Raw genomic sequence first — 13,874 nt, forward strand, 5'->3', positions numbered from 1 at the left:
AATAGATCTGCTTTGCTTTGCTGCTGCTGCTGCAGTGCAAATACGGGACTTGCTACTGCCGATAGATACACAACACGCTGCTGTGAGCAAAGAAGACATCCTGCTGCTGTACAATATAGCATACATGAATTATCCGTAGCAGATCTATACAGGTGGAGCTGGGGAAGGTGGAGGGTATCTGAAAGCGTTCTGCAACTGCTATAGAAAATGCTGACCAAGTATTTGAAGGTTTAGCAAAGCTCATTGGCTACTGATTCAACAGGAACCAATCAGCTGTGCCCTAGAAAGGATGAGTTGAGAATGACAGAACTTTGTATTTAATTCTTTCCCTGCCATTGACGGAATTTTACGGCAATCCATGTTTTCCATGTTATGACATGTTTGTCATGTTATACGGTAATAATGGGGGCTATTTTGAATCTTCTGAAAATGTACAGAATCTCCAGATCAAAACACAAGCGAAGCAGAAGCAGAAACAAGCAATAGAAAAATTGCTTATGCAAATGTAAAATAATGTGATCATCAAACATTAAACAGCATCAATCAAAATTGCCTAATGATACCGGATGAAATGTCGACCCAGGACGAGGTATAGGACTAAGCTCTCGGGGTGTTGATGGACTCAATCTACTCCATCTATGTTTTGATCATCGTTCTGAATACAATCCAGACGTAGTCTTTGACAAAAGATATTGATCAATTATAGATCAGATTATAGATCAATTATAGAATGAATTGTATATTTAAATACATTAAGTAATATATATAAAAAAAGAAATTAATACATTTATTTATCAAATATGTATTAACTTGACAGTAAAGACATTTATCAATACTAGTTCTACTCGATCTTAGCGCTGCGTTTGACACTATAGATCATAAAATACTCTTGGATCGACTACAAAACTACACTGGTGTTCAGGGACAGGCATTAAGCATGGTTTAGATCGTACTTATCAGACCGTTACCATTTTGTCTGTTTAAATGGGGAAAAATCGAAGATAAAGTCAGTAGACTATGGAGTGCTGCAAGGATCGGTGTTAGGCCCTCTGCTATTCTCAATATATATGCTGCCACTTGGTAATATTATAAGAAAACATGGAATTAATTGCCACTGTTATGCTGATGACACTCAATTATATATTTCATCACGACCAGATGAAAACACTAACTTATCTAAATTGACAGAGTGTCTTAAAGATATAAAATGCTGGATGACGTGTAATTTCCTGGTATTAAATTCAGATAAAACGGAGGTATTACCTATTGGTCCAAAACAACTACCCACAAAACCTCTTACAATACAACTTTAATTTAGAAGGATGTCCTGTTAGGAAAATCTTTCGAAAATCATATTTCATGTTACAAGAACAGCCTTTTTCCACCTTAGAAACATTGCTAAGCTACGTAACATGATGCATAAAAGTTAGTTCATGCATTCATGACCTCAAAACTAGATTACTGTAATGCTTTATTAGCTGGTTGTCCTGCATCCACAATAAACAAGCTAGAGTTAGTGCAAAATGCAGCTGCTAGAGTTCTTACTAGGTCAAGAAAATATGATCATATAACACCAATTTTATCATCTCTACACTGGTTACCTATTAAGTTCCGTATCAATTAAGTATTACTGACCTATAAAGCCCTAAATGGTTTAGCTCCTGTGTATTTAATGGACCTTCTATCGCCCTACACTCCATCCCGTTCTTTAAGATCACTAAATTCGAGGCTTCTGGTCATTCCTAGGATATCTAAGTCCATAAAGGAGGGAGGGCGTTCTCACATTTAGCTCCTAAACTCTGGAATAGCCTTCCTGATATTGTTCGAGGCTCAGACTCGCTGTCCCAGTTTAAAACTAGATTAAAGACGCATCTCTTTAGCCATTCACATAATGCTTACCTTTTATACTACTGTTGAATCAGATCGAATGCATTAATATTATGAACAGCAGCTATGCTAATTATTTCCCATCTGCTTTTCTGCTGTTATCTCGCGATGCTAGTCCCGAGGTAAATAGCGTTTGTCAGCTCCAGTTTGTATCCAGCCTCTCACGGAGACTTCAGATGCCCCAACACCTGCGATGAGATGACTAAACGCCTGTGAAGAGACGACTCAACGCCGGCGATATGTTATGCCCTAAATTAATACATGATTAACTAACTGTATTTTTCTATGTACATTTCTGAAATGCACTTTCTGTAAAGCTGCTTTGAAACAATATGTATTGTGAAAAGCGCTATACAAATAAATTTGAATTGAATTTGAATTTATAATGTTACAAAAGAATTCAATTTCAAATAAATGCTGTTCTTTTGAACTTTCTATTCATCAACCCTTACAAAAAATAAGTATACTTCAAGTTAATTTTATTAAATATACTTAAGTAAAGCTTAAGTTTTAAGCATACTTTATGTTGAAAGTATACTAACAATCTACTAGTAGCATACTTGTAAGTCTACTATTTCAAAACTTTGGACTTAAAGGTATTGTAGGTAGGAATTTTATAAAAAAACTTTTTTCCAAATTTGTTTAAACTTTCTGTATATATCAATGCATAATTAAAATGTAAGTACTCTGATAAAAAGAGTATACAAATCGAGTGACTCTAGACCGTTTAATCTGCACTAAACACAGCTCATTATTTCCTTCCGGGACGAAACAAAGGATTGGCTTAGGCGACTGTCACTCTCTCGCAACCATGGCAACCACCCTTTTGCCACACAGGACCTGCCCACTTGCGCGTATCCGTTTGATTTGAGAAATTCAAGAGGCACGGAACCTAGGAATAGCAAAACAATGGCAGAAAAAGACCAATCAAAATTCACATATGCAGTTCGCGAAGGCAAAAAAAGGAAGACAGTTACGTTACTAGAAAAGGTAATGAACAAAAAGTCTTTGGATAAACAACGAAATAAAACGCGTGTCAATATCGGCGTGGCTTTCCAGCGATGGCGAGAACTGAGAGACCTCAAGGGGCTGAAAAGTGACGCCTTGTGACGACCTCCTCTGCTTCGCCCTCGACCCCGGATCTGTCCTCGAGCTGACGATGCGGTACTTGTCTCTGGAGTGTAGTCCTCATCAGAGTCAACAATGCTTTCATCATGGAAACTCTTACATGCAGAACACCATATACGGTATGTTATGAATGTTACACGAAATTCATCTTCATCACAGTGTAAATGATGGCAATGGAAAAACGTGTATCATGCAACCTGTTTTTAGCTTTGCCTTATAGATAACTAGCTCGTTAGCGAATCAATATATATTTTAAACTTTACCAATGTCAATATGCTAGCTTGATAGTGAGTACTAAAATACATCTTATTTGTTTATCTTCATAATGATAAAGTTAGATTTTTTTTATTACATGTGATTCTGACATGATGTCACTACATGCACTGCGCTCCTTCCTCTCCGCTCGTCTCAGGTAAATAATGCGTCTTCAGCTCAGCGGTCGGAGTTGTGTTTTTGGGGCGTGACTTTGGAAGGAGCCCAGAAGGGAGGGGGTGGAGTGAATGGAAATAATGAGCTGTCTTTAAAACAGTCGTGAGAGGTCTACAGACACTCGATTTTTATACTTTTTTTTTCAGAGTTCTAACATTTTAATTATGCATTGATATATACAGAAAGTTTAAACAAATTTGGAAAAAAGTTTTTTATAAAATTCCTACCTACAATACCTTTAATTGGTTTTAGGCTGCGTTCCAGTCCACTTTTAGACACGCACTTGCGAACTTCCCTAAGCACTTCCCCTCGGGGGAATCCCTGCCACCATTTTGAAGTGCGTTCGTGAAGTGGACAAGGGAAGTTTATGGACAGACACTTGTTCCCTCGATTTTGTCCGAAGGAGCGAGTCTACTTCATATGTACACTTCAGGCAGCTCCATATACCACAATGCAACACGATTGTGACGTCACCGCAGATCTCGTCTAATCACCACCACCACCACAAACAACTCTGATATATTAATTATATATATATTTAATTTTAAACAACCCAAACACACCTATATACATTTGGATGCTGCATTAAACAAATTCTTAAAGGAAAAAAAAATGTAAATAATAAATCAACTCCATGGCTGATTCCAAGTGATCAAGCGCTTAGGACGTTCCAATTCAGCCAATTCAGTTTCCGCCAGTAGTGGGCACTCGTGCAACGTAAGCAATGACGTACATCCGAGTGAACAAGATGGAGGGAAGTTAGCAAGTGAAGGGCATGACAATTTTGGACTGGAACGCAGCCCAAGTGTATGAAAGTACTTTAAGTGTAACAGTAGTAAACTTTGAGTACACAACTAATTTACAACTACATTTTTCGTACACTGCAACTGGGCTATACTACTGTACAAGTGAAGCTATAGCTATACTGATTGTTTAGTTTATTAAAGTACACTTGAAGAATGGAGAAAGCTATTTATTGCAGATTGGTGCGAGTTCAGGGTTTGCATTCATTTTGATGCTGCTTGAGGAATACACAATGTATGTGGGCACTGCTGCTGAATTCTGCACATGATTCTACTACATGTGTCAACCAAATTAACTTCTGAACCCAAAACTTGCACAGTATTTTGTTATCTTCCCTTACAAAGGAACTAAATGCATTAACATGTTAACTACAAAAAAATCATCGACATAGAATTTTTGCATCTTTTGACAGCCATAATTTCACTCCCCCAGTCTAAAGGTGGTTTATTTGCTGCCTAAGTTAATGATATAGTTTTTATGTTGGGAGACTGGCGTAATACTAAAGCTAAAATGTACTACTGGTTTAACAGTGCAACATTGCACATTGCAAGTGTAAATTAGTGCTTTAAAATTGGACAGAATTTTGGTTTGGTGTTCAACTAATGTTTAAATCCAGTACAAATCACAGCCTGAGATTAAAAAAGAGTTTTTAATCTAGACCATAGGGGTGCTTTTCATGATAAATAAGGGAGAGGTGATGAGCTGAGATTTTTATCTACAGAATGACTAGGGAATGTGGCAACAAAGCCGCCATCTTTGCTCTTCTCACCTTTGTTTATCTTTGGTAATGAGAGCCTAAGGCACTGGAAAAATCTATACAGATTATATCAAATACAAGAGGACACAAAACCTTGCTGTGTTGCTAGGCGATGCTCACCCACCACCCATGACAACCTCCAAACAACCTGCATTCAAAAAAGGCTCAGATCTACTTGGGGACATATTGGGAGGAATCCAACTACTGTTAAGAGCAAACATACACATCATATGAAATTATTAGCATGTGCATTGTTTTTGTGACATGGTGATAAACCATCAAAGAACCATCACACACTGAGTTTGAACTTTTGCACCCACTGTGAAAATTTGCACAGTGTTCAGGTCCAAAACAGCCTGTCCGGGCAGCAGGCCAGTCAGTTCTCTACGTCATTATTATGGAAGGGGGGGATTATATTTCAGTGGGGAGCAAACTAGACCTGAAGAATGCTGCTCATGTGCTTAGTCTCATTTTGCTGTGCATTAAACACATGGGTGCTTATCACTCATAATGCAGGGAACGTGCTTGGTCAGTTGATTCTGCGGAATTAAACTAAGACACCAAAATCTAAGCCTCCCTGCTGGTGAATGCAATTTTTCAACATTTTCCCCAAGAATATAAAATGCGTTGCTGATCAGAGCCTACTATTGGTATGGCTTCCCTTAGCAATAATGGTCTACTGTAGCTAAATATCCTGTTGATTCAATTGCACATTATAATATGCAAATGTACATATTTTATGTCTGGGTTGCTAGGCAATGAAGCTTGATGAAATTCTCACATCTCTGCTTCCTGCATGCACTCTATATCAGAACAGTGAGTGACAGCTCATCTATCCAATTTCATATATAGCAAGCAATATATATATATACAGTATATACGTATATATATATATATATATATATATATATATATATATATATATATATATATATATATATATATATATATATATATATATATATATTTATTTATTTAATGATTCATGTTCAGGAAAAGATTACCCTGATATAATACAGGGATGATGGCAACTGCATGTTTTGATTGTGGCAAATCATGTGAATTCAGAGGACTTCTGTGAGCATGTCTCCAATGTCCATCTCCTAGAGTAGTACAGTATATTTACAATAATTGTACTACAATGATATTGTACTACAGTAATTGCTTAACTGAATCGATAAATGAAGATTTTGCTCACTCAATGCCAGAACAGAATGTTAAGCATGAAAATGAAAAGATGAGAAATTGGGCCACAAGAGATGAGTTTTTCATGATAAATGTTCTGTTGGCTGTTAAGTTTTATAACTCAAGCCTAGTTTGTTTCTTGTTCTAGTTTGTATTATTCTGATTTATTAAAACTTGAATGAATCTTAAGATTACAGCATTAATTTCATGAGAAGCGAAGTAATCTGTTGTAACAGAAGCCAAGTCAAGCACTTATAGGACAGATGGGGAGATTTTTCTGACCCTCTGTACAGTAGTGTTTAATAGTAGGGCTATGGTACAATAATTACATTAATTCATTTAGTTTACCAACTTATCTTATCCAAAGCAACAAATGAACACTCAAAGCAATTTATTAAAAGAAACATCAATATGATATTGTTGTCGTTTAAATAAATATTGCTGAACCCCACATTGCCCATATTTAATACGTTTCCGTAATGACAAAACATGCACTCAAGTTACAATTTTTAAAAAAATGCTCGTGTTTCACATAATTACAGTGGGCCTACTCGTTTTAATTTGTGTATGAAGTATAACAATAATGTTTTCAAACATAGTTGTTTTAGCCTACTTCATACACAAATGAAAACGAGTAATGTAATGAAATAAATCAAGTGCATCTTCGTCAAGCTTCCAGATAAACTCGACGGCTCCCGCGTCACCTGAGGATGCGCCTGACTGCAGTCACGGACAATGATACCATTCACCTTAACCCTCCCTCTTTCACTGATCTTTCAACACTAATCGAGACGAGCAATACGCTTACAATAGTTTAAAAGCACCAACACGTGGACCCCGCGGGGCTTAATTTTGTCATGTAAAGAGTACCACGCGCCTTGCAGCATCCTCAAGGTCAAATATGTGTGTCACGTTGACATAAAACTGACGCCCCTCTGATAACATGAGAAACCTCGTAAATAACAAACAACTGACCAGCAATTGCTGCTGTGAATTATCGACATGAACTGCGTGCAGCGTGATAAAACGCTCTATGCATGACAGGAATACCAAATAAGTTGCCACAACGCAATCATCGATGGAAAATCTCTTGCATCTTTTTATCACGTCGGGTACTAAATGAAGAGAAACCACGGCCACTTACTGGATGTCGAAGAGTGAGAATCAGATGCGAGTGTTTTCATAGAGGTCTCAATGAGTGACAATAACCCGAAGAAGGATCAATTTGATGGCTCCCACAGAAAGAATCCTCGCTGGTGTGCCGTTTCCGCGCTCACGACTGAACCTGTCCAGAAATGCGCAGAGTAAGTGACCGAGCGCGCCGCCTGACGCAAAAACCCACCGCGCACTATTGTGTATTCTCTTCAGCCCAAAATAGTAACTTTGGGGTCACGCTGACACATCTGTGGGTGTTGTCCGCGACAACACTTCTAACCAACCCACTCCTTGTTTTGTCCTCCAGTGGTTAAAATTCAAAGCACAATTTATTTCTCCTTACACGATTGGCAGAGAGCAAATTACTATATAGACTATACGCATGAGTCACGAACTCGTTCATACGTCAGCAGACGCGTAATCTGCGCATCCCATCCCATCCCGTCCAAATTCTGATGAAATACCATTAGCGATTGCAAAGTAAATTCTACCTCCTACCTTTAAAACCCACAATGGTGTCCAGATCTGTCAAAGGGGCTACAAGTCATGTCTTATTTAGTACAAGATAAGGTTGTTTCCCCCACATTTTAAATCAATAAACTCCACTATGATCCCATCAAAGCAGTGAGAGATGACATTGACACTGGCTAAAATTCGGAGCTCTACTTATGCTTGTTTCTTCTCTCAGAAAAGACTGTCTTCTATCAGAAAGGCTATTTCTTCGCACCTGCAGTCTGATTGTGTCCGCTCATTCTTCTTCCTGACATTGGAGGATTTATACCGTCCTTGGTTCTGGCTGGTCTGGCTCAATTGAGTTTCTTTTCAATTTTGCTATGTGAATTGAGATGGATATCGCAGATCGCTGATTAATGTCTTCAGCAGATGTTTTTTAAAGCCATCCCATTAATCACACGTCTGCACTCCTGTAAAGATAAAGAGTGATTTAGAATGCATCCCTTAAAATGAATAGATGGCTAATGTAAAATACTTTTGTCTGAGATCATTTTCAGATTTCCTTATCACTTATGAATTATAGTAGCCTAACGCACTGACTTAACTGATCACAAATCAATGCAACACTCTGTTTTTACCTCATGTGGAGACCAATGAAGGATGTTCTGGCACCATGTTTTACAGAGATCAAACTCTGAATGTTTAGTGCCCTGGGTAGGAGGCAGAGCTGTCTTCTGCGCCTACTGTTTGGATCCTGGAAAACAACAAACAGGTAACACATAGAAATGGGTTTGTTTATTTGTGAGTGTGTGTTTGACTCACATCAGCAGATGTGGCCCATTAGCAGATGTCTAACACCAAAGAGACTTTTTAGGGGCCGGATACACTTGCAGAAACACCACCAGTGTTTTCATGGTGCTAAATGTCCAGAATTGACTTTTTCCACGTTCTGCACTGATGAGAATTTTCCGCACTTTATTGGAAAATCTGTGGAATTGATAGGTCTAATTAAAAAGGGCTTATTGATCACTTAAAGAAAGCATAATTAACCACACTTTATTAAATGAATTTAATGTAAATATCATAATCTCTTTGATATTTTCTGCAAAAATATTAAAAACATGTATTCATGTGATACAAATGACGATTCATGTTGTAGAAAATGTTTCTGTTATTTAAATTTACTGATATTTTTAAATGAATTTATTAAAAATGTTATGATTTAAGATATTGCTCCTGCATAAAAATCAATTAAATTATAAATTAAAATCACTGAAATTGGATATTATATTGACCACAACATAGCATAGGGAAGTAGGCTATTTTTGAATACATTTTATTTTGTGTTGATCAGGGATAATCATGAATCCAAGACCTATAACCATTCAAATTAAAGGTATTATCATTGACAAATGAAGTAGTTCTGCAAACCTAAAGCAAGATTTACCATGGATAAACATCGCAACCAGTACTTGTATATCTTCTAGATAAAAACATGCATTTTGAAAAATAAATGCTTGAGGTAATTTTTTAGATGTCCATTAATAAGAATAAGTAAATTTTAGGTTTCACTAACTCCTTTTAGGGTTGAATGTTAAAGATGAATAAACACGGCATTCCTGTTCTATGGAAATCTACAGATTGGCATAGATTCTGCGTGGGCCTTGTCATAGCCCACATGGATACCCTCAGACTTATGCATCTAGGTAAATGCTAGTAAGGCACAATGAGGATTTGAGCATCTCCCTTTCCACAGATGTCTAAGACGCTGGGATGCTGCATGCAGACGTGCACAAACACAGCCAAAAATAGGACTGAAGTCTCCAGCAATTCCCTCCCTGTGTTAAAGCCTGTAGCTCTGGGCAAGCTGGAGCATCCTCAGCCCTGCAGCGAGTGTGTGTGTGTGTGTGTGTGTGTGTGTGTGTGTGTGTGCGAATAACAAGGCTCTAGCTCTCTCTCATGGAGCACAGAGAGCTCCTCACCCTTCTCATGTGACTCACCTCGCCAGGGCCCACTGCTGGGATCTGTTGCTATGGCAACAGCAGATCATATGATTCTGACTCATTCGCTCGTGTATGTGTGTGTATGCGTATTTGGGATGATGTTCTGGTGGCATGAATGAGCCATGGTGGCACACTCATGTCAGATCATGGTAAAAGGGATGCCTGCTTCCAACCTGAAATCACACCGCACGCGTCACCTAACCCAAGACTTCTACTTCACACAAACACAGTACAGAACATTAGCCATAGTACCAGTGTTTTTATTCAGTCAAATCCCTACTGGCACAAGATAAATAACCATACAGCATAACAAGCTACAATCCCTAATTGCTGCAAACACAGCATCTGAACGCAGAACTTGCGAAAATATACAAGTGTTATAATACTATGGAATATGGAAAAATTTTGTATTTACCTGAAGTTATATAAAAGATGTGGATTGACAATTTAAATGCCTTATCCTTTTGAGTTTATGCATCTTAAATCTATTGAACCAGCATAGACCAGTGTTGTTATTGTTGATAAATAAAAAAGTAGCTAAAGTTTGCGATAGCATCGGTATAAACACAATTTTCTCTGCAGTTCTTACTGTGAGGCTGCAACAGTGGTCCCAGAGAGAGGCTTTAATTATTGAGAACTTGCTGGCGTCACCGTGACCTTGAGTGAAGTGCATTTGTGTGGATGCTCTCCACTGGCGCGCACATGCTAGCCTGACGCATTACACCAGTTTTCAATTCTAGAAAAAAGAAAGGATGAAAAGGAGGTATTTTTAAACACTATTAATGAGTCTTCTAAAGCTTGCAACTAAGGTCTGTCACTCAAACGTCCATGAACTCCACATCCCGCCTCGGAGTTGATAAGACTTCACACTGTTCACAGGCTCATTTGCACGCACAGGCTTCAGGAAACCAGCAGAAGGGATATTTATCACCGGCCTAATGGGGCATGCAGCAAGGCTTGAATTTACAACATGGCCGCACGGGGCATTTTATCTGGGGAAATTATGACAGGGCGGGGATAGTGGAGAGGAAGAGAGAAAGCAAGAGGGAAAGTATAGAGTTATTAAACAAAAATAGTAGTGTGTGCGCTAACAAATTTGGGCCTTAAGGAACTATTCACCCATGAATGAATACATTTTGACTCACCCCCATATTATTTTCTTTAATCTGTGAGATGCAAAAGTGGTTACACTTTATTTTGATAGTCCACTTCAGACATTCTACTAACTATAAATAATTTTGCAACTACATATCAACTGCCAATCATTAGTGTTAGTAGACTGTCTGCTTAATATCTGCAACACTGTATTTTGATGGTCCATCCAACAGACAGTAACTTTGCAAGTACGTCAACTTATTCTACCAACCATAGCCCTAACCAAACGGTCTACTAATCCTCCAATGAGAGTTAGCTGACATGTAGTTGCAAAGTTACTTCATTTGTCATAATTTACTCATGGTGTTCCAAAATCATACAGCTGGCTTTTTTTCTGCAGAACACAAAAGAAGATATTTTGAAAAATGTGTCAGTTGTATAAGAGGAAACAATCACTTTGTATGATGAACAGATTGAAATGTAAGGCTTTATTCACTCTCAAATAAAATCAAACATTGATCAATGTACGCATACTACATCCAATATGGCCTATAGTCATATATTCAATCATTAAAACTTGGCAAATAATTTCTAAAGAAAAGCCTCTAAACAAACTCCCACAATGGCAAAAGGATGCTTACAAATCTACATTCAAATACTCAGCGGTATAAGAGTGAAATTTTGCAGTGCTGCCAATCTGATATTTGTCAGCACCATGTGTGATCCAAAGTGCTGTTCCTTTTTTGTGGCCGTGTCTGTGCTCACGTTCTTCACTTGTTAACATTACAAAATGAGGATGAATAAAGCCTGAAAGTGAGTGGGAGAACAAGAAAAAAGCTCATTATAGGCAAAGTATGCATAATCTGGTATATTTTGCCTGTTATTTATTCCATGTACTGGTATTCAGGATTTAACTACTTACCCCAGACTCAGATTTAATGGCCCACGGTGTCTTATCTCACGTTCTGTGCCTTTTAACTGCCTTTGACAAACCGTATATCCTCAAGCCTTGTACCTGACAGAAGCAACCTGTTCCTTTTGCACAATCTGAGACTTGGAAATGCAATTCTCCTGCAGTGAAGTCAGATTTATACAATTACATGGATTGAATCATTAAAGATGTATGCTCAATCCCTTCAGGATCAGACAACAGACCAATCACTGTGTAACTGACATCTAATGAACTTAATCACAGAGAAGACGACAAGGGACATGGTTGAGACAGCTGTAATTCAGGTGTCATGAACCGGGGTGTATGTTACACTGACAGGATATGAAGCACAGGACATATTTCAGGCTGAAGCTGATCTGAACACTATAACAGCCTGCTGTTAAGAGCCGGCTGACGTCATAATCTCCTGCTGCAGCATTACGTATCATAAACAGGATGGCGATACAGATTTTGTCAGTGCCAATGGTGGAGCTACAGGGATGCTTTTGATTTAGGCTCGAATCCAGTTAGATATGTGCTGTGACAGAATTTCAGGACATATAAAAAAATATGACAAAAAAAAAAAAAGATTCTATCAAATGATTAAAAGGGGCATTGATTTCAGAATTTGTCCTAAAATTAATAAACATAGAAAATGGTAGAGATAGGAGGATTGAACTGCATGATGGGAAGGCACAACACCATCTGTATCACAACCTGCCAATGAGACGGTCGGTCGCCAACACTGATAATATACAAAAAAGAGATAAAAAAGATAACAGGGAACAGATTATATATAAAATATTCGATAAATATAATAAAATAAAATGTTTATATAAAATGTTGTATTCTGTAATCAAATGCCAGTATACTGAAGATGATAGACTGATGGTGGATTTGCCTGATGACTTCATATTTATTCAATACAATAATTTTCAGTGAAAACCCACACATACACTGCATAATAAAACTAACAATGTGCATTTTGAATCACAGATATAAATGGACTGCATTTATATAGCACTTTCACCGACCCAATAGCCACCAAAGCGCTTTACATCTTGCCTCACATTCACCCATTCACTTACTCATTCACCGACGGCGGTGTCAGCCATGCAAGGCGCCATCCAGCTCGTCGGGAGCAGCTGGGTGTCTTGCTCATGGACACCTTGACACTTGGTCAGGTGGAACCGGGGATTGAACCACCAACCTTCCGGTTTGTAGACAACCTATGAACCACTGAGCCATGTAGGTTGTCTACAAACCGGGAGGTTTATGTAACATGAAAGGATTAGACATTTGTAAATCGACAGAACCCAGAACATTAAAGATTTAGATTTTTAACTAAATGGCTTTGTTTTTCTTCATGTGTTCTGACTTCAACTCGCTTCCTGTAAGACATTGATAAGGTGCCATTGAATGGATTATAGAATTGGTTTCATGTCTTTCTTTTTATGTTAATATAAGTTCCGAAATTTCTGCACTGCATAACCTCTCTTAATGTTGCTAACTCAGACAAGCTTTACAGAACATCCCATAGGATTGAACAGGAGATTTATGTGCTCACATGTGGTAAAAAACAGCCTGGAATTAATTTAAATGAATGAATGAAATTACATTGTTAGATTAATTGTGTAGGTAACTTACAATACTTAATTACATTAAGTAACATTATTAATTTACCTTGAAACAAATGTAGATGTTCTTTCTGATGTTCTCATGTTTTTGGGACATGAGGGCTGAAATAGTTTAATCCACATGTTTGAGAACATGGACTTCTCAAGATTTATTTGTTTTTTCATATTTTCACATACATTTAAACAAAATTTTATGGAGATTATCCAATCATGATTCTCCCTATAGCATTAAAAGAGCTAAAGGTTATATAATAAAAAATGTTGAATGCAGATGCTAAATTGGACTGGTCAGTAATATTTTTAAAGCAAGACTTAAAGGGTTAGTTATATCATAAAAATAATCCATATGGCTTCAGGTGGTTAATAAAGGCCTTCTGAAGCGAAGCAACGCATATTTAAAAAAGAAAAAT

At 37.7% G+C, this 13,874-nt stretch overlaps 1 protein-coding gene across 1 annotated transcript in view; it reads right to left on the reverse strand.

Annotated features, from left to right (window-relative positions):
• Positions 1-7,716, reverse strand: part of slc6a17 (solute carrier family 6 member 17) — a 29,014-nt gene extending 21,298 nt beyond the window's left edge. Inside the window, exon 1 of the mRNA XM_056260988.1 lies at positions 7,335-7,716. The gene's annotated coding sequence lies outside the window, so the exon portion shown is untranslated. The remainder of the gene's footprint in view (positions 1-7,334) is intronic.
• Positions 7,717-13,874: the final 6,158 nt, after the last annotated feature.

This window comes from Rhinichthys klamathensis, unplaced genomic scaffold, assembly GCF_029890125.1.
Source record: "Rhinichthys klamathensis goyatoka isolate OS25496 unplaced genomic scaffold, OSU_Roscu_1.1 h1tg000180l_1, whole genome shotgun sequence".
Classification (NCBI taxonomy): Eukaryota; Metazoa; Chordata; class Actinopteri; order Cypriniformes; family Leuciscidae; genus Rhinichthys; species Rhinichthys klamathensis.